We start from the raw sequence: 20,428 nt of genomic DNA on the forward strand, positions 1-20,428 counted from the left end.
ACTGGTCTTTTTCTTTTCTCAATATCCTGTATCAGAAGTTACAACTACTTTTCAATTAGTTGTTCAAGCCAGCAATCTGCATGCCACGATTTCTTTTTTTTAATGCTCATTTCTCAAATCTCCTCCCAAATACCTCTCAGATTTATTTATTTCCTTACAGACCTATTGCTACCACCCTAGTCCAATGCACCAATACATAGGACACATGAACTATCAAAACAGTCTTCATCTTCCTGCTTATACTCTGGTCCCTTTGCACACTATTCCCAGTGGTAAGTAGGAATGTTGTGGTATTTTTAGTGCAAATCTAATTGTCATCTTCATGCTTAAGTTACTTAATGGCTTAACTTTTACACACTGAAAAAATATTACTTTCTAGAACCCTCAAGTTCTTACACCTACATCTCTCTCAACAAACTCTTCATTGATTCACTAGAATTCAACTATGAAGGACCGCTTTTTGTTTCCATAATGCAGCTATTCTCCCTCAAGGTTAAGATGTTATCAAGGTGAACTCGCGTAACATTTAACACTCGTTGTTTCTTGTATCTTTATCTTTATGGTGTTTGGTATACCTTATTTTGCTTTTTAATTAACTCTTTTTGTCACTAATTGGATTTCACTCTACTATAATTTTAAGCATGTGACTTAATTTCACACTTACTATCGTTACAATCGTGTTCCATTTTTCAAAAATACTTTTGTAATTAGTATTTTCACATACACAAACATACACAGACACTCACTTCTATATGGCTCCACAGACATTCCCATATTAAGCTTTTATTATAATGTTTCTTATGATTTATACCAGTTTTTTATAATACTGTACAGCAAAATTAATAGCTGGATTCTAAGCATTATAAACACAATGATTCCTTGCCAAATGCAAACTATTTCCTAGCTAATGGAATCATCTCACAAATGTCTCTGTTCATTCTTTTGCCTGAGGGAAGGAGTAAACGTCATGATGCTAGTTTTCATTATTATCATCTTTGTCTCCTCTCCCCTAATTTTTTATGAGGTATTTTTGGCTATTGTCTTTTCTTTAGAATCATTTTTTTTTGTTTAAATATGTGTAATTTATCTACTGGTGGAACAGTTGGCATTGTTGAAGTTGGGCTAGTATCAGAAACTTAGGCATTATTTGCTACTTAAATCTCAAAATACATGGGGATTAGATGCATCCACCACTGTGGTAACTGTTGAGGTACTAAAAATCTCACATTTCAAAAGGCATGTTCCAATTTCTAGAATATCTCAGTGTCCCAAACCTATGCTATATTCTGCTCCAAAGTTTTGGAAATTTGCCACTTTCTCCTTCAGGGTATACTAACATTGGAAAAACAAAGTAAGGCTCCTAACATGTCAGAGATATTTCTTCCAAAATAGTCCTGTCATTGTTAGGTGTGGGGTGTGTTTGCATGTGTGTGTGTGCACAAACATGCGTGCACACGTGTTTATATATCTACTTATACTACTGGTTTTCAAATGTTTAACTGAAAATCCCATGAAGAAGTAAGACTTCCAGAATGACAGTTTGAGGAACTTGGGGAAACCTCTCCCACTGGTAAGGTATCTATCGAACAGATATAAAAATTGGCAATAACAATTATTTAACGTCTTTGGGGATTTATTAAAGAGCATGCAATAGTTTAATAAAATTGGCCAAATTTAACAAAATATCTATTGGGCTTAATATGCACAGCCTTGGCACTTGATCTAGAGGCTTCCACCATCTACTCACAGTTCTGCCAGTGACTGTCCTCCAGCTCCATGGGTACAAAAGCTATTCTGGGTAGATTGGGCTGATGAACACCAGCAGATCCCATTACTCCTTATATTCTCCTCACTGTAGAAGGCTTATATCAAGTGGGTAGTAGCAGTGGGACAATGGTGTTATCATCCTATCTTCAAATTCTAGTATGGATCCAGTGGGGTAGCTGGTGAAAAGTGGAGTCCCCCTTTTCTGCCGACTTGTGTGTTGCAGGACAGTTGCTCTGATAATCTTGCCAGTCAAGTGTCAGTTCTAATCTCTAGCTTCCTTGGGCAGAAACAATAAATTTGGCAGCCACTGAACATGGCAGAGCCCATCCCCCCATTTCTGCACTAGAGGAGGTCCACACTGGGCAGTTCTCACTCCTCCCCACCCCCCCCCCCCCAGAAGCAGCTCCTCTCCACAGGAAAGAGATCTGTAAGGCAGCTGGAGAAGATCAAGTTCCTGCCTTCAACAGCCCAAACATGCTCCTTCTGCTGTATACTCAGAGGTTCTTCCAGGGTGGGGTGTGAACAAGCATCAAAAACTAACCACTCCATAGATCTTACCAAGTAATTCAACTTTAATCATATCAAGTTGTGAAACAATTTATAACCAAGACATGGTCATCAACAATAAAGCAATAAGCTAGCAATTAATGGAGGCTAACATCTGGGTTTGATACCAACGATGCAGATTTGCTGGAAGCTTAATGGGAGATCAGGAGAAAAGATTGTCAGAGTGCTCAGCTAAATCCAAAATGAAATTAGAAAGCAAACATATACACAGTAATATTTTTAAATGTTAAGAATAAAGTAAACATAACAAGTATAAGAAACTACACTAAAGTTACAAAACATTGTTGAAGGAAATAAGATCTAGCTAAATGGAATTATACCCTATACACAAGACTAGAAGACTTACTATTGTTGAGATGCCAATACTCCTCAAATTGATCTTCAAATTCAATGCAAAGTCTATTAAAACTTCAACTTCCTTTTTTGTAGAAATTGACAAGATGATCCTTAAATTTACATGAAAATAAAGGGACCCAGTATATCCAAAATAATATAAATACAAAATTATGAAAATAATAAAATAATATTGAAAAAGAAGAACAGAAAAGTACTAATGCTTCACAATTTCAACACTTACTACAAAGGTATAATAATCAAGATAGTGAATTACTGATGTAATGCTAAATGAATAGATAGCAATGAGAGCCCTGAAAGAAAGAAACCTTAAACTTATCCTTCAGTGACTTTTGATAAGGGTGCCAAGATAATGCAAAGTTTAAATATAGTTCTTTCAACAAACTGGGTTGGAACAAGATAACCAAGGCAAAGGTATGAAGTTGGACCCATACCTTTTATCATATACAAAAATTAACCAAAATATGCCATAGGCCTAACAGCTAAAAATCTATAAAATTCTTAAGCAAACACCAAGGAATAAATCGCTGTGATGTGGGTTAGTTTGGTTTCCTAGATAGGACATCAAAAGCACAAGCAATAACAATAAAAACAGATAAATTGGATCTCATGAAAGTTTCTAAAAAACACTTCTGTAGTTCAAAGAACATCACCATGAAAAAGAAAACCCACAGAAAGAAAATATTTGCCCTAAGACTATATAAACATGATAGACAACTCAATAACATAAATAATTGAAATGGACAAAAATCTGAATAGACCTTTCTACAAAGATGATAGACAAGGGACCAATAAGCATATGAAAAGGTGCTCAACATCATTAGCCACTAGGGAAATGCAATTCTAAACCACAGTGAGATGTCACTTCATACCCACTATAATGGCTAAAACAAAACAAAGATAATGACATGTGCTGACAAGGCTATGGAGAAATTGGAAGCACCATGTATTGCTGGGTAGATACAGCCACTTAAAACAACAACAACAACAACAAAAACCCCTCCATGGTAGTTCTGCAAATAGGTAAACATAAAGTCACCATATGAACAAGCAATTCCACTCCAAGAGAAATGAAACATGCAGCCATACCAAAACAACAAAAAAGTATTTACAAGTTCATAGTAGTATCATTCATAATAGCCAAAAAGTGAAAAGGGCTCAAATGCCTATCAAATATGAAAGGATAAATATAGTATATCCACAAAATGAATTATTAGACAATTAAAAAGAAAGAAAAATTGTTACCTGCTACAACATGGATGAAAAGGATCAAGTCACAAAGGGCAATATATTGTATGACACCATTTATATAGATTGTCCCATATAAGTAAATCTATAGAGACAGAAGTGGATTAGCAGTTGTTTAGGACTATGGTAGGAGTGGGAGTTTCTGGAAATGGGGAGTGAATGCTAATGGGTATTGGGTTTCTTTTTTGGGGTGAAAATATTAAAACTAATTGTGGTGATAGATACATGACTTAGAAATATACTGAAAACATCAAATTGTATACTTTAAATGGACAAATTGCATGGTATTTGAATTGTATCTCAATAAAACTTAAAAATAGAAATATTACTACATTTTTACATTATGACACATACACGTTTGAATTTTCCATAGTTCAGATACATTTCAGAATTTTTAGGCCCAATTTTACAGTATAATCACTACATACTCAAACTTAACTTTATACCACTTAAGTAATAATCTCCTACCTCATTTGCATTCTCAAATATTACTTTATTGTCTAGAATTTTAATTATAATTCATGTGTAAGCCACAAAGTACTTATGTTTTTACTTATATTGTTTTTTATAACTTGTTGCATATCCCATGTTGCTAACTAGTTGCTTTATGTCTTCCAAAAGCAGAGAACATATAATTGATTACATTTGCTATTTTTTATTTATGAAATACAAACTTTAAGAGAATAATTTGACACATGTACAATATACTTATTGTCCTAACACACCTTTCTTGCTATAGTTTTATATTTCTCCCCCACCTTTCCTCTTCTTCCTCTACTACCTTCTACTCCTACTGCTTCTGCTCCTTCCGCTATCCTTTCTCTTTTTCATCTTTGCCTCCTCCTTCTACATAAATCCCTACAGTTTTATTTTATATTTTTAAAAAAGAAGTTATTTGCCTACAGAGAACCTTATTTTTGTTCAGTATTTTTAAAAATAATTTGGAAGCCATGTAGTGATATGTTACTTTTGTGCATTATACTTGAAGCCATATTTTCACAATTGAATCTCTACTTCTCTAACTCATCATGTTAATTTTTTTATTGCCTTCTACCCAGTGAAATAAAGAAACTGACACAATACTATACTCCCATCCCTCTCCTGCATTGTTTCTAGTTGGTGAAATCTGGGATGGCTAATTTTTGGCTCAATTTCTCCTCTTTATTCTCTTTTATTTTTCTTATGGCAATTATTATTATAGTTTTCATAGACTGATTACCTAACACAAATATTTTTAATCTTACTAGGATTCTTTTTTACACATAGTTCTGAGATTCCATAATTTTGCTTCTCAGTATCTGTCATTTTAACTAATTATATTTTGATTCTTTATTTGTTTTTATTCATTTCCTTATTGGCTTGTAAACTCCTCTTTATACAGATTTTCAGGGAAGTCATTTTTTTTTTTAAAAAAAATTTTTTTTTTCCAACGTTTATTTATTTTTGGGACAGAGAGAGGCAGAGCATGAACGGGGGAGGGGCAGAGAGAGAGGGAGACACAGAATCGGAAACAGGCTCCAGGCTCTGAGCCATCAGCCCAGAGCCCGACGCGGGGCTCGAACTCACGGACCGCGAGATCGTGACCTGGCTGAAGTCGGACGCTTAACCGACTGCGCCACCCAGGCGCCCCCAGGGAAGTCATTTTTAGTGGCACCCATTGATTTCAGTTCAGTGACGTTGCTGTTCCCTTTACAAATTTATAAAGTGTAGCATTTCACGTCTTTCTCTTTTCTTATCCTCCCCACCCCCAACTTACTCTCCCCACCTCCCTGATGAAATGATTGGAAGTTCATACTCTATTGACCTGTGACTTTGATTTTACTATGTTCATTGGAGTAACATTACAGAATATACCACTGGAAGACAGTATTAGGAGTTCACAAATAAAAGTATGAGATTAAAAACAAAAACAAACCTTGAAAACACAAAAAAGCTAATTTCCTCAGAACAGACTTTTTCCTCGCACGTGTCTAAATTTTTCACTGTTTCAATTAAGGCATTTATTCAATCCAAGAAAGGTTTCTTATGATAAAACTGTGATTATTTCTGATTTTAATGTTCTTGAATCAAATACAGTGATACTAAATTTCTATACTTTAAATCTGATCTTTCACTTACAAATTTGTTTCCTCTCTAAATGCTTTAGAGATTTTTGCCATATTAATTTGCAATTGACAGAGTGGCTTTTTGTACTCAATATCACTAAAAATTTTTGTAGTGATGATTTTTCTATTCAGGGCTATGACTCAAGATGTAATTATATTACTGAATTCACAGACTCCTTACAGTATGTCATTTCATTCAGATCTACTTCATTTCTTCTACTTTTTTCTACAAGCCACTCGTCTATATCTATTACCTGATTTTTTTAAATCACTAATTTCATAATACAGCAATAAGAAAGACAAATATATATGGTACCTTAAATTTACTTTTTTATACTAATAACAGTAATTGATAACCAAGTAGGAAAAAAATCAATGAGGTATAACTGTAAATAGCAGTAGCAATCAACCTGATCTGACACTTATAAGATCTAACAGTAGCAAAATTATTTTTTTCAAGCTTACACAGAACATTCACCAAGACAGACCACATTCAAGTCCACAAACATACCTTAGGAAGAGAACTTAAAAAATAAATCATACAAAGTATGTTCTCTGATCACAAAGGAATTAAACTAGAAATAACGAAAAGATAGCAGGAAAAAGTCCAACATTTAGAAATTAACAACACACATATAATGAGTGTATCAGTCAAAAGACAAGTTTCAAAAGGAATTTTAAAATATTTTGAATGAAGTGAAAATGAAAAATCAATTTACCAACATTTTTCATGAATGGAGCATACAGAAGAAAAATTTAGGATTAAATATACATTAGAAAAGAAGTTAAGATCTAAAATCAATAACCTGAGCTTCCATGTTAGGCAAACACTGAGAGAAGAGCAATTTAAGCCTATGGTAGAAGAACAAATAAAAATTACAGCAGAAATCAGTAAAATTGAAAATGGGGAAAAAGAGAGAAAAAGCAATAAAAAACAAAAGCTGTTTATTTGAAAAGATAAAAAAAAAAGATACCAAATCAGCAAATCAGAAATAAAAAGGGGATCATCATTACTGATCCCACAGATATGCAAAGGATTATTACAGACCACTCTATGTCCAAAACTTTAGTAACTTTGATGAAAGTCAGGCCAATTACCTGAAAGAAAGAAACACTTTTTACAACAACAACAACAACAACATGAATAGCCCTGTATTAAAGAGAGATATTAAATCAATTATTTAATCTTTCCAAAAAAAGATATCATCAGGTCCCAATAGTTTCATTTTTAAATTCTACCAAACATTTAAGGACCTTTTCCAGAAAATAGAAGCAAAGGAAGAACCTTCTAACTCATTCAGTGAAGTCATAATCACCTAAATATCAAATCCAAATAAACACATTACAGTGAAGGAAAATTATATACCTCATGAACATAAACAGAGAACATCCTCCAAAAATATTAGCAAATAGAATCCAACAACATATATAATGATTATAAAACACAATCACAACTTTTTACGTTTTTTAAGGTGTGCCAGGCTAGTTGACATCAGAAAATCAGTCAGTACAATTTATCACATTTCATAAATCTACCAATTGACATTAAAAAAGTGTTTGAGAAATCCCACACCAACTCATGAAAAAACTCAGCAAATTAGCAGGAGAGAGTAACTTTGTCAATTTGATAAAGAACATTTACAAAATATCTACAGCTAAAATCCCACTTTACTGTGAAAATTGGATACTTGTTCCCTAAGATCAGGGACATGTAAGGCAAGGAAGTGTTATCTCATTACTCATACTGAACATGACCCTATATGTTCTAGCTGGTGCAATATGACAAGAAAAGTAAGTATGAGGTACACAGATTAGAAAGGAAAAAAAGAAACTGTTTCTATTTTCAAATGGTTGTATAAATATTTCTTTATGTACAGAAAATTACAAATAATTTATAAAAACTAACAATAATAACCTCCTAGGACTAAGTGAATATAGAAAGGTCACAGGATACAAAGCTGATACACAAATCAATTGCTTTCTTATGTAACAGCAATGAAAGGTAGGAGTTTGAAATTTTTTAAATAACATTTACAGTAGTATATCCTCCAAAAGTATTTATTCATACATATCTATAACCCGGTATAAATACAAGAAACCATAAAGGACCTCTGTGGAAATCTCAAAACAAAGTGAAAACTTATTATAATAGCAAACAATATTTAAATATATGGAGGGATATGTTTCATGTTCATGGACTAGAAAGTTGAATATTTTTAAAATGTCTATCTTGATATATGGGTTTAACAGCATTCCAATCAACATCCCAGAATTTATTTTTTAGATATCAAAAAACTAATTCTATTTTTTTCTTAATGAAAATGCAAAGGACCTAGAGAAGCCAATATAACATGGAAAAGGAACAAAGTGGAGAACTCAAACTACCTTACTATAAAGCTACGCTTATTATAAAACTATCTTAAATAAGGCAGTGTGGTACTCATGAAAGAAAAAATAATTAGATTTTACTAAAATTTAAATTTTCTGCTCTGTGAAAGATACTATTAAGAGAATGAAAAAAGCTATAGATTGCCATAAAATAGTTTCCAATCACTTACCTAGTAAAGGGCTAGTATCCAAAGTATTCAAAAAACTCTTAAGATTTAAAAGATCTAAACAGTGGGTACCTGGGTGGCTCAGTCAGGTAAGCATCTGACTCTGGATTTCCACTCAGGTCATGATCTCGCAGTTCCTGAGATCAAGCCCCACCTCCAACTCTGTACAGACAGCATGGAGCCTGCTTGGGACCCTCTCTCTCCCTCTCTCTCTGCCCCCCCCCCACATTCTCTCTCTCTCTTAAAATAAATAAATAAATTAATTAATTAATAAATATATATATATATATATTTTAAGATGTAAATAAAATAGCTAAACAACATCTCAAAATGAAGTTATAAAAATGGCAAACATCTTGGGAATAGATACTTAACATTTGTCATTTGGAAACTTACAGTTAAAACAGCAAAAATATATCACTGCACAACCATTAGGGATGTCTATAATGCAAAGGAAGAGGAAGAGGAGGAGGAGAGGGAAAACTGAAAGGAGGAGAAGGAGGAAGAAAAGAAGGTGGCTACAATGTCAACTGTCAACTACTGGTGAGGATATGAGCAACAGGACTTCACATTCATTAATAACAGGAATGCAAAATGATAGGTAGTTTGATAGTTTCTTGCCAAATTCTAAATAGTCTTACTTTGCCATCTAACAGTCACATACCGAACTGATTTCAAGTTATGCCTATACAAAAACCCATATATAAATCTTTACAGAAGCTTTATTTATAATGTCAAAACTGCAAACAACCACAAAGTCTTTCATAATGTGAATGGATACACAAGCTTTAACACATCCATGTAACATTGTTCAGTGATTAAAACAAAAAACAAAAAACAAGACATCAAGCCATAAAAGAATGTGACAGAAACGTAAATGCATACGTTAATGGTAGGAGAATCTGTATTGTGTGAATGGAGGTCTGGGTCCTTGGATTCCTCAGGAGATTTACAGTGAGATCCATGCTCCAATAAAGGGCCAGAAGGAAAGTAGCAAGCACAAGTTCATTAAAGCAAGAGTACACAATCAAGATAGGAGAGCAGGCAGATTCCATGAGGTGGCATGGCCTCTAGGTTGTTTTGGAATTGGATGTTACCGGGAATCTCTGGGCTGGGAGGAGCTGTGACCTAGGTGGGGTGGTCTCTGATGGAGGCTGCTTCCAATCATTTGGGGGACTCCTCCCACAGGTTTGGAGGGGGGTTTTTGACACTACAAAGTTTGTAGCAGGACTGTCATGGCAGCCTTTCTCCTGGGGGGCAGAGCTTCTTGAAGGGTTATCCCAGGGCAGAGGTGGAGGAGGATAGTGCATGCTCTGCACCTGTGGCTCTTGATCTGTCAGCCCCAAAGTTCTTAGAAACCACAAGTTCAGGGTGGTGTACCGCAGGGATTTTAATGTGCAGCTGACTTCTCATGGTCATATTTCTATCATTCCCCATCAAGGACTTAGGACTCTGCCTCAGTCTGTTCCTTCCACTGCTCATGTCTAGTTTCTACCTAATACATATTGCAAAGTGAAAGAAGCCAGTATGGAAAAGCTACATACTGTATTATTTCAAATAAATGACATTCTGAAAAAGCTATAAAAAAAAATCAGTGCTTGCCAAAAGTTTAGGAATTCGTGAGAAGTTTGAATACATGACACATAGGATTTTTCAAGACTGTCAAACTATTTTGTATGGTACTGTAAGTAGAAAACATCATTAAGCTTTTCTCAAAACCCACAGAATTTAGAGTACATATAGTAAAATTATGTAAAACAAAAAACTATTTAGGAGATTATGGGGTCACAGTATGGAATGCAGAATGTGGCAAAAGAATTTCAGTTTATTACCAATGTATGAAAGAAACTCCATCAAGGAAATGAGAAGAATAAGCTGCTGACCTAAGAAATTTTGGAAATTAATAATATCAGTAAGATTAAAGACCACAGTTATTTTGCAGAAGCACTAACGATAAAGTTGTTTCCTACATGGATATAGTTAACAATTCAGATACCACTATACATGTATACTTGAATAATTAACTAAATATCTGGCTGAATGATCTCACTTTTCAAGTGAGGGGTTACAGACAAGCAAAGGGAGTCACGTAGTAAAGGATTAGAGTTGGAGACTTTACTACAGATCCGTGCTTAACTTAAAATAATATATATAGTTGGTTACATATAGAAATGTATATATGTGTGTTTGTATATGTACATGTATACACAAGTTAGTATATACTTACAAACACAATTCCCTTGCCTAGAAGTAACAACACCATAGTAGCAATGTATACACACATTGTATATACAATGTATAACACACATATTTTGATTTCTATTTCTTCCTTCCAATAAAAGAAACAGAGATCCTTACAGAATTGGTTGACTCTAGGACGGGGCAGAAAACATGCAAGATGAACCTATCTGGCACATTTTGTTGTATCAGAAAATAAGCATGTTGAACATTTTCAAAACAAAACAAAAAAACCAACAGAGTATGTCAAAAGGTGACAGGGGCCAAATGAAAGAGTTCCAATAGCCAAAACTGGAAGAATTAAAACAACAACAACAACAACAAAATATACAAAGTAATATTGGATACTAACTCAAAGTATAAATAAATGAGTCCATGCTAATACAAATACTTGATTAAACAAATGGGATATATATATATATATATATATATATATATATATATATATATATATCCCACAGAAGAATTGCAAATAATTTATGTAGATACTCTGCCTTCAAGGAACTATGGCATAATTCTCCATTCTTCCAGTGTAGGTCAACTGCATATAGTGAATTTCTTCCAAAGGATACATTATGTGAAAGGAGAACAAAAAAATAGTAACTTTACAGGAGAGACCTGAAAAGTACTATCTCAAGGTAGATGACCAATATTTACATCACTAGTGATAACATATTAATACTGTCACCCTTGATAGGATGTGAGAATCTGATTTACCCTTGGGGTCTTTCTCTCCAAAAGCAGGTTACCCCAGTTTTACCATGAGAGAAAACAACCAATATTAGTACAATGCTCTGTCTACAAAATATCTGACAAGACCTCCTAAAAAAACATCAAAACAAGGAAAATTTAAGAAACTGTCACAGCCAAGGAGATCCTAAGAAGAGAAGACTCCTAAATGTAGTGTGATCATCGGGACAGAATCCTCAAACCAAAAAAAGATACTAAGAAAAAAAAAACTTAGGTCTGAAAGAGTATAAACTTTAATAATAATGTATCAACATCAGTTCATTAATTGTGACAAATACTAAGGTAAGGTGTCAATCATAGGAGAAACCAGGTGTGGTGCATATGGAAACTCTGCTATATTTACACTAATTCTGTACATCTAAAATTATTCTAAAACAAAACATTTACTAACAAACTATATACAACTACACAACAAAAAGAAGGTAAAAGAAAAATATTCTAAAAGTGTGGCTTTATTTATTAGGTGAATAAATACAATGTGATTTGAAAGCTATTTACTCAGTAAAATTATAGTCAAGGCAGGTATAACTTTAGACCTTCTGTCTCTCATTTCTCCCATAAGCAATGAGCCATGCATAGCTCTCTGAATTCTGAATTAGAATTCCTTTTTAGAAACCTCTCATTATTCTAAGAGTTTGAGTTGTAGGATAAATGTAGGGCACAGTTGGATTGACCCATAAGCCAGAAGGCATTTTTCCCAGGAAACTCTCTATGCAGCAAGTTTCGTGAAGAAGATACGGAGAGGGAAGAAGCACTCTAATCCTATTTCTTCAAGGGCTACATTCTCCATTTAGTTCATCTCTAATGCAGATTTGAACTCTTAATGAAATTCATTAGAAAATGTTTGCTCAGCTGTGCAGGTTGATCCAAAGTTACAAATGTGCCTCAGAGCAGTTTTTGATTTATGAAAACTAAAATGTGTTGAAAGCATTTTATTGATGGAATAGAACAGCAAGCTGTGGCATTTTAACATTACCATGTGAATTTCAGATTCTAGAGTTTAAGATCAATGGAGCCAATCATATTATTTGGGGAAAAATATTTGATATTATCTTACTAACTGGATGTCATAAAATCGGATGTTTTGAAATTTTAAGTAAAATGGGGTATTAATTTTGTTTGAACTATTAAAAGTCAAATGCACCAACAACATTTGCATGTTATTTTCATCTAAATTGCTTCATGCAAATTATAAAATAATCTAAGTTATCAAGAAAAAACCGTGGACTCATTCACTGAAGGGAGTCTATTTTTTTAATGTAAATTGTCCACCGCATTGGTAGGGTACAGACCTTTTAGCATTTGAGTTTACCTGCATTTATCACAAATTTAGCCAAAATTTGAATGACTTCTCGTTCACATAAGATGCCAAAATCCTTCAAAATAAATTTTGGATTATGACCACCAATTTAGAAAATAGGGCAAAATATTCTATAAAACACTGCAAGTCATTATCTGCTCCCATATTTTATCTACTCCATTGACTCACAGTTCACATTAGCTAATCATATGTCTGCTTGCAAGTTTAAGGAGCCATGCAACTTTCTTGCCCAGGCTGATCTTTGGCTTTCTTCTCTACAAGGTTGGTATGGAGAAGGGCATTAATAATTTAATAGGTATGATATGAGGATTAAATGAGATATCTTATGTTAAATATATATTACAAGGGGTGGCACATAGAATTCCTGAGTAATGTTAGTTGGTAGGAGGAAGATGAAGGAAAGGAACTTAAGGAACACATTGATTGGGTATCTATTTTGAATAAGCACTGTCCTAAATGATAGAACCATAAGACAAGAGGTAGATTCTGTTTTTACAGAAGACTCAAGTCCAGTGGAAAAGAAAGAACTGCAAACCAGTAACGACAAGAAAACATAATAGGCCATACGGTAGACTGGAGAAAAAGAGCAAGTCCCTGCATGGAAATAAAGGAGATCAATTAAATGATTTCAATACTTCATCAATTTCTATTGATATCAAGTTGAAGTCTCAGTCTTGCTCCAATTTTTAGAACAGTTTCCGTTAGACACAGGAATTCTAGAACCTACCTTAACATCCCATTTTTAACAAAACAAATATTTATATCTCTTTCTTCTTCCAGGCCTATCTGATCTCCTTGATTCAAGGTCTACCTGGGGCCCTGCCCCATAAATACTTATAGATGGTAGCTGATCACACTGCTGATAATTCCAAGCATATTATCCTCCTAATTCCTTTCTACTTTTCTCAGATCAACTTTTAAGTTTTCAATTCTTCATCTTGAAAGATGAGAAAATGGAATGCTGCATGAAAATCAAATGTACCACCAAAGGCTTTTATGTACCTCAGAAATAGCAATCAACGTAAGACAAAATAGAAAATGGAACATATTGTTAGAATTCCCATGTTATATATAATGAGAATACAAACCTCAACTTAAACCTTTCAGTATATAATGCATATTCCAATTCTGAATTCTATAGTTACTTAATAATGTTCAAAATATTTATTTTATGATAAAATTATATATATATTTTTAGAAAATATAAAAGATTTCAAAGAGAAAAAAAATCAACCATAATCTGACAATCCACTAAAAACACCACTAAGTATTTTACAATAAGTTTATTTTTTTCTATATTTATATATGGTTTTTAATATATACACTTGTATAACATTTTTTTTCTTAAATGCTATTCAACAATATTCATTTATCCTGCATAAAATTTCATTTCACCAGCACAGAAATTAGCCACTCCACTTTTTAAAGTTATTTGGTCATTTTTGCAATTATAAATTATGATACATTAAAATTCATTATATATATATATACATATATATATACATATATATACATATATATATACACACATATATATGTATATATATGTGTGTATATATATAATGAAATTTAATGTATATAAATGTATACATATATGTATATATATGTGTGTGTGTGTGTGTATATATATATATATGTGTGTGTGTGTGTGTGTGTGTGTGTATGTATATATATATATATATATATATATATATATATATATATATTTCTTTTTTTTTCCCCAGAATTCTAATTTTTTCCTTACAGAGATTCTGTATGGTATAAAAAATACACCATCAAAAAATACAGTGATTTTGAGGCTCTCAATACAACATAAAATCCTTCCAACAATGTAGGAGAATAGCAATTTTAACATGTAGTATCAGCACTTACTATCATTTTCTTTCTAAATATCTGAATATTTGGTAAGCAAAAACAAAAGTCACTGCTACTTCCATTTGTTTACCTTTTAATTTTTGTTTTTCAGTTGAAATATTCATAATTTATTACTGAAAATTTCTATCTCTTCTGTGAATAATCTGTTATTTTCCTCATTGAATAATACTGTCTTATTCATTTTTTTTATTATCCTAGGTATATTAAGAATATGGAAGTTTTGTTATATTATCTGTATCTTTCCTAGTATTATCTTTGTCTTTTACTTATTTTTTTTCTTAATTTAGAGAAGGACTTATATTCTAGGCTTTCTGATCTATTAAACATTTGATTTTTCATTTCCCTTTTTATTAGAAATGTTCTAAATATTCAAAAACAATCAGAAATGTTTGTTCCAGGCTTGATATTAAAATATTTAGTCCAATTGTAATTTGTGTGTGTAATATAAAGTAGAAATCCACTTGATTTTTCCCCCTCTAAATGCTACCTATGTGTTACATACTGGGTGTCTGTGATCTCAGAATGGCTGTAGAGAGAAAGAAACTAATAACAAAGCTAGAGCCAAGAGACTGGCTCAGAAAATTGTTACCATACTTCAGAGGGATGGATTTCTGCTTTACTTGTCATTGCAGACTTTATAACCCACAGTTCTACCTACACATGGGGACTTAGTATTTCTATACTTATTTGAAGCTACATCTCAAATATTGTTTCAGAAAATGTAGCATATATTTTTAGTTCAAGGATATTCTTCTTTATTACTGCCAAATATGATTAGTAGAATGAACCTATATTTTTTTACAGTTGTGGTAAAATACACATAATATTTATCATCTTAACCAGTTTTAAGTGTACTGTTCAATACCATTAAATATATTCACACTGTTGTGCAACCAATTGCCACAACTTTTTCATCTTGCAAACCTGAAAGTCTGTGCACATAAAAGAACTCCCCATTTCTTCTCCCTCCACCCGAGCCCTGGCAACTTATTCTATGAATCTGACTACTATAGAGACTTCATATAAATCGAATCAGACAGTGTTTGTCTTTTTGTGACTGGCTAATTTCACTTAGCATCACTGTCTGCAGGGTTCATCTATGTCATAGCATGCGAGAGAGTTTCCTTTCAAGTCTTAATGAGACTGCATGTATGCATATGCCATATTTTGTTTATCCATTCATCTTCGAAGGGATACTTGGTTTGCTTCCACCTGTTGGCTATTGTGAAAGTTGGTGCTATCAACATGGGTGTACAAATCCCTCTTTGAGACACTGCTTTCAATTCTTCTGAATGTATTTCCAGCAGTGAGTGATACTTCTAGATCAAATGGCAATTCTATTTGTAACTTTTTGAGGAACCTCCATACTGTCTTTCATAGAGGCTGCACAATTTTACATTAAACCACATTTGAACCTATATTGTGAAATATAACTTTCTCTCCTCTATTGTCGAAAGAACTGGTACCAGCTTTTCTATTTTATGTTATTCAACTTTATGGACACAATAAAATCCTAAAATAAAATTCCTTAGCAGTGATGCAAAACTAGTTTTTAATCAGTGACTATCCCAGCCCTGTTTTTCAGAGTAAGGGCTAAAGCTGTTTTCTTTTGCAGGGGATGAGAATTTTGAAGTAACTGTCTCATTTCAGAATCTCTTAGATGCGTGTTTGCTCAGTTGTGTTTTAAAGTTTATACTTTTGAACTTCATGTGACAATAAAAACCAACTACAAACATTGTTTTCCATCAACCATGCAATAACCCAACCACATATTATACACAATTTACTTTTGGGCTCTATCACTAGCATCAAAGAAAGCTCTGATATTTTGGTTACGGGCATGGGCATATTTTGCAAGGCAGCTGTCATCATATTTACCCAAAGCCCAAGACTGCTTAAGTTCTGGTTGCCTGCCAATTGCAGATTCTGTAGTGTCTTTCAGTTTCTGAAACTCTTTTGGAACTGGTTCCTATTGTTTCCTCTGAAACAAGATTTCTGGCAATTGCTTAGATGGTTCTGTAAATGACCCTTATCCTGAATTAGCAATATTTTCACTAGATGCTAAATGCCATAAAACTTTTTCTGGCTAACAAATGTGTAGAAAGTTAAAAAACGTTAATAAGCACAATAGCTGTTCAAAATTGTACCTCTTTCAAATAGATCCAGAGCTAGAGAAATGTTCTTAACAGTAAAGCAACTACCCAGGCAGTGTACCTTTCTACATGGAAATTCCATGAGAATCTCTTCAAGAAAATAATTCTGGATAAATACATAGGAGGCAATGAGAATAAGATGAAGCACTGAAAATCAGATGAGAAAAGATCACAAAAACTGAATTTCTAACTTACAAATAATAGAGACTTTGAGGGAAAAAAAGTTTAACCATCTTTTAGGTATTTAAAATTAAGCTGTGTTTTGATTATGAGTAAATTAACTTCAAACATTAAAAATCAACAGTATACTTACTTTACTATTACTATGTTATATACCTGGTACATTTAAGAAGGTATCCACTAACAGACAGACAGGAATTTAAAGGCTACGTAATAAATAGGTCATTATGTAAGTAACCACTAGCCCGCTCTTTAGGTAGATATATGTGAAAACATTTGTATCACTTTATCCAAAAGCAGTGAGTTAAACTCTAAGAGAATAATATATATACGCCAAAGAGTAATATATTTATTTATATTATACACTGTGGCTAATGGACAAGATAATGAAATATTTCCATCCATAATATACCAGAAAATCCAATAAACAATAGCTTAATAACCTCTTAACATTACCAGAAATCAACCCAAGATTTCTAAGTCCAAAATATTTCCAAAAACTATAATAGAATAGGAGAATTCCATCTGGTATACAGAAAGGAAATATCCTAGGGGAGATGTGGGTATACCAGACCTAAATGGAAAGGCTTTCACAAATACTATAAGAGCCCTAAATTTCAAATGATCTTCTATCAATTTAAACCTTAATATCATTTTAACTTCCTGTATCCATTATGGTAAAGAAGTGGAGGAATCATGGGATTGAGAAATACTGCTTCAATATCTACAATTTTATATAATTAAGTCTTTGTCATTATATAACCAATATACCATAACCAAAATACCTCTTGTTCTTAGTAAAAACAAAAAGACTAAATTCTAAATAAATATACATTTATGAAATCTAGGCATCAAGATTTATTTTGTTTGGTACTAGATGAAATTATTCAAACTGTATATTAACATTTTTCTTCAATCTAACAAATTATAAGAAATTTATTTATATTTATTTACTCCAAGTCCCACTTTTACTTTTTTTATTAGTAAAGTAGTTAGGCACGTTAAATGTTAAAAGTACATTTTACATCCTTACATCTATTAGACAAAAGATGTAACATTTTACCATATATGATATACAATTACCATACCACATTACCATCTTTTCAAATAAGTGATATAGATACTACTAAAAATCACTCTGCAATCTTTTCCCACATTCTCTGCAGAAGTAGCAACTATACCAAAGTAGATGCGTATTTTTCTCATGAATACTTTCCTTCATAAGTTTATATCCATAAACAATATATCCTAAGCCTTCACGTAGAAGGTATTTTACTATATTGGAGAAATTTAACAGTATCTTTATATTTGGCAGGAGTCAGGAGAGGTTAAGTGCTATGACAAACCCAAAATTTCTGTTTTACACAGTAAAACTGTCCTTCTAACTTACCTCTCAGCACGGAGCAGGCATATAGGAAGGCTCTGATTGCTGCAGGCATTCGGGGAGGGATCTATATACCTTTCGCCTTAAGGCTCCACACTGCTCTATGTACAAAATGTCTTCTGTATTTAGTCGATGGGGAAAGAAAGTGCAGGATTCAAGTGGGGAGGTTTTATAAACCAGGAATGGAATTAGCATATATCATGACTTCCCACAGTCTACAGGCCAGAATTCAGTAAACTGGACAAAATTTCCTGCAAGGGAATACTGAGAAATGTATTCTAACTGGTCCAAGGTATAGTCACTTCTCTAGTATTTGATGGTCATCTATTTTCCCCTTTGTGAACTGCATTTAGTGTACTTTACCATTTTCTCCTAGGTTGCTCAATTCTTATTGATAGCGTTCTTTAAATATTTCCCAACTAATTGTCATTGATATGCATTTCTCTGTAATCTCTACCACTGTACCTTGTCCTTTTTTCTCCATTTTGTCATACAAAGTCTTAAAATATTTATATAATAACTATATCTATCTTTTATTTACTTTTGTCATATTTTTTTATCCTAATCCCATATATCCCAAATAGAATATTCTATTGCCTTTAAAAAGTATTAGAGGTATGCTTTTCACTTAAAATATGTCTGTATGTAAGTGCACTCTGTGCTTTAGAAGATGACATATATTTTGCTTAGATTGTCTTCTCTATTCTATTATTTTTGAAAATCCAAATACAGAGAATTTTGCAATGCCTGTTCCCCCCATGCCCTCCAACTTTTTATTTATGTGCTACATTCTAGTTACATCCCTTAACATTAGTCTGTAACAACACTACTTAGTCTTTCAACTTTTGTCCTTTCGGCTATTCAGCCTGTTTTTTAATTTTTAAAAAAGCAGCAATTATATCTATCTTTCCTAGGGCCTCTTCTTCTATTTAATGAAGATGATTGTTTATTTAATTCCTTACAATTTAAAATGGGTTACTCTGGGAGAGCCTGGGTGGCTCAGTCAGTTCTAAGTGTCTGACTCTTGATTTCACTCAGGTCATGATCTCACAGTTTATGGGATTAAGCCCCACATTGGGCTCCATGCTGGGTGTGAAACCTGCTTAAGTTTCTTTCTTTCTCTCTCTCTCTCTGCCCTTCCCCCACTCATGCTCACGTGTGTGTGCTCTGCTCTCCCCCACCACAAAAAAAACATTCTTTGATTGTTTAATAAATCTACAATTGGTTTAGTTTGTTTCTTTGATTGTTTAATCTACAATTGGTTTAGTTTGTTTCTTTGATTGTTTAATAAATCTACAATTGGTTTAGTTTGTTTCATCTTGTTCATGTACAGCATGGCTTTCCTAAAACCATGCTGTTCACTGAATTTATACTTAGCATCTGGGTAGGATAACCAACACATTCTAGGTTTCCCAGGATGTTCTTGTTTTTAAAACTGGAAGTACACAGCTTAGATAGTAAGGCCTGAGCAAATTGGAATAGTTAATTGGAATGGTTGGTCTCCCCATTCTAGGTCAAAAGTCTCTGATGTTAGTCCTGGGCAGTGGCTTTTTACATAAGACTTTAAAGGCTTCTGGATATTACTTAGGAGGATTTTTATTATATTCTTAATAATCTGTCAATCAATTATTTTACGGCCACTTGTAACCATTTATTGAAAAGCTGATCCTTAACTAATGTACATAGCAGTTTATTATTTTATAACATATATATAATAATGTAAATAAAATATATTTTATTTTAACAGAGAGGCACTAAAATACTGTCAGTGTATAATAGCCTACTTCTTGTTTCTTAAAGAAATATGCTAGAATTACTTCTTGTAAAGGATGTGTGGAGTAGTAAGTACAATTTTCTAAGAAAAAAGACATTAGGTTTTATATCAATCATGACAATGTCTTAAGAATAATAAGCTCAACAGACTTTCAAAC

General features: G+C 33.0%; 1 long non-coding RNA gene across 1 annotated transcript in view; it reads left to right on the forward strand.

Annotated features, from left to right (window-relative positions):
* LOC123593072 overlaps nt 1-20,428 on the forward strand; it is a 66,952-nt gene that overhangs the window by 40,410 nt on the left and 6,114 nt on the right. The gene's annotated exons all lie outside the window — the stretch shown is intronic.

Source organism: Leopardus geoffroyi, chromosome D4, assembly GCF_018350155.1.
Source record: "Leopardus geoffroyi isolate Oge1 chromosome D4, O.geoffroyi_Oge1_pat1.0, whole genome shotgun sequence".
NCBI lineage: Eukaryota > Metazoa > Chordata > Mammalia > Carnivora > Felidae > Leopardus > Leopardus geoffroyi.